The 2,093-nt window shown below is 44.7% G+C and overlaps 1 non-coding gene across 1 annotated transcript; it reads right to left on the reverse strand.

Moving 5' to 3' along the window:
* Positions 1-1,550: 1,550 nt before the first annotated feature.
* On the reverse strand, positions 1,551-1,674 carry LOC111547358. Its single transcript, XR_002733107.1, has one exon. It is a non-coding gene; the product is annotated as a U4atac minor spliceosomal RNA (small nuclear RNA).
* Positions 1,675-2,093: the final 419 nt, after the last annotated feature.

Genomic DNA, 2,093 nt, shown 5'->3' on the forward strand with positions numbered 1-2,093 from the left:
CCTTCCCTATCTGTAAAACCACAAATCTCTATGCTTGACACAAACTAAGGTAAATAAATAATGTTTCTTAGGCTAATTGCTAACGGTGAATAGGAGATAACCTGGCATAGAAGAGTAGAAAGAGCATTCCAGACAGAAAGAATGGACCCAGCAGAGGTACTAACTAGTGAAACAGCATGATATGGTCATAGTCACACCAGATGTGAGCTCTTGAGAGCACTGTGGATTAACGTTAATGTTTTTAACCGACAACTTTGATCTCTCCAGGATCCCTGGATTTCTGGGTGCCAATACCAAAAGCTAGACTTATTGCAAAATTTTTTTTTTCCTCTGTACTTCTGCAATAGACGGAATGTTTACATCCACCCAGAATTCATGTTGAAATCTTAATCCCTAACGTGGAGGTAGGTGGTGAGGTGATTACGTCATGAAGGTAGGGCCTTCAGGAATGAGATCAGTGCCTTTATAAAAGGGATCTCATAGAGCTCTCTTTTCCTGTTTTCACCACATAAGAGATAAGGGAAGTCAGCTGGCGCGGTGGCCCATGCCTGCAATCCCAGCACTTTGGGAGGCCGAGGCGGGTGGATCACAAGGTCAGGAGCTCAAGACCGGCCTGGCCAACATGGTGAAACTCTGTCTCTACTATGTCTCTACCCATGTCTCTAGCCGAGCATGGTGGCACGTGCCTGTAATCCCAGCTACTCAGGAGGCTGAGGTGGGAAAATCGTTTGAACCAAGGAGGCAGACGTTGTAGTAAGCCCAGATAGGGAGAGGTGGCTTGCGCCTGTGGTCCAAGCTACTGGAAGTAGAGACACGGTTTCACCATGTTGGCCAGGCTGGTCTCGAACTCCTGACCTCAAGTGATCCACCCACCTTGGCCTCCCAGAGTGCTGGGATTACAGGTGTGAGACACGATGCCCAGCCTTGTTGTTGTTTTTTTGGGGGTGGGGTGGGGAGGGGATGCTCTGTCTCCCACGCTGGAGTGCAGTGGCACAATCTTGGCTCATTGCAACCTCTGCCTCCCGGGTTCAAGCGAATCTCCTGTCTCAGTCTCCTGAGTAGCTGGGATTACAGGCGCCCGTCACCATGTCTGGCTAATTGTGTGTGTGTGTGTGTACATAGATATATATGTAGCCTGTAGAATGATACTTTGATGGCATTTCCCAGCAATCTTTCATCTAAAGGTTTTAAAGTCCATTGACAGTCCTTGTCTGAGTCGATTGGTTTGCATCATGGTTATTTCTAATTCTATATTTTATTCTATACTTATTAGCTGGCAGCCTATACTAGAGCTTTTCCTCATCAACTGGGGATAAACCACATTTTTTTATTAAAAAATGTAAATATATGTGTATATATATTTAGTAGAGACCCAGTTTCACCATGGTGCCCAGGCTGGTCACGAACTCTTGACCTCAAATGATCCGCCTACTTCAGCCTCCTAGAGTGTTGGGATTACAGGCGTGAGCCACCGTGCCCAGCTTGTATGTACTTTTTAATACAGTAATATGTAAATAACTTTGTGTCTGTACGGGAAAGTGGTTTCTAATTTTCCCAAAAACTGCACCAAGGTAAAGCAAAGCTCTAGTTGATTTCAGTGTTGTGCAGGAGTTAGTGGTACTGCCCTCACTAGGCACTCATTGAACAGCAGCACAAACCCAAGAAATGGATGTTTGTAAGTAACTTTCATCATGTACTGGTATTTCATTTGAAATGGTCATGCCTAACTCAGCTGCTCAATATTTATTGCTTATAGTCTTATGACTCTTTTTTAGAATAATTATCTTTGCTAGTACTATTAGGTTTGCACGACAACCCTTTCTCTTGTATTTTCTGTAAACTGGAGGCTGTCCCACTATTACTGATACTAAATTTGATGGGTTGGTTCAAATGGTGACCACCAGATGGCTCCACTATACAGGTGTATTTTAACCTTTTTTTTTTTTTTTTTTTTTTTTTTGAGAGTCTTGCTGGGTCACCCAGGCTGTAATGCAATGACGCGATCTCGGCTCAGTGCAACCTCCGCTCCTGGGTTAAAGTGATTCTCCTGCCTCAGCCTCCCGAGGAGCTGGAACTACAGGCGCATGCCACTG

The sequence above is a fragment of the Piliocolobus tephrosceles genome, chromosome 5 (genome assembly GCF_002776525.5).
Source record: "Piliocolobus tephrosceles isolate RC106 chromosome 5, ASM277652v3, whole genome shotgun sequence".
Taxonomy (NCBI): Eukaryota; Metazoa; Chordata; class Mammalia; order Primates; family Cercopithecidae; genus Piliocolobus; species Piliocolobus tephrosceles.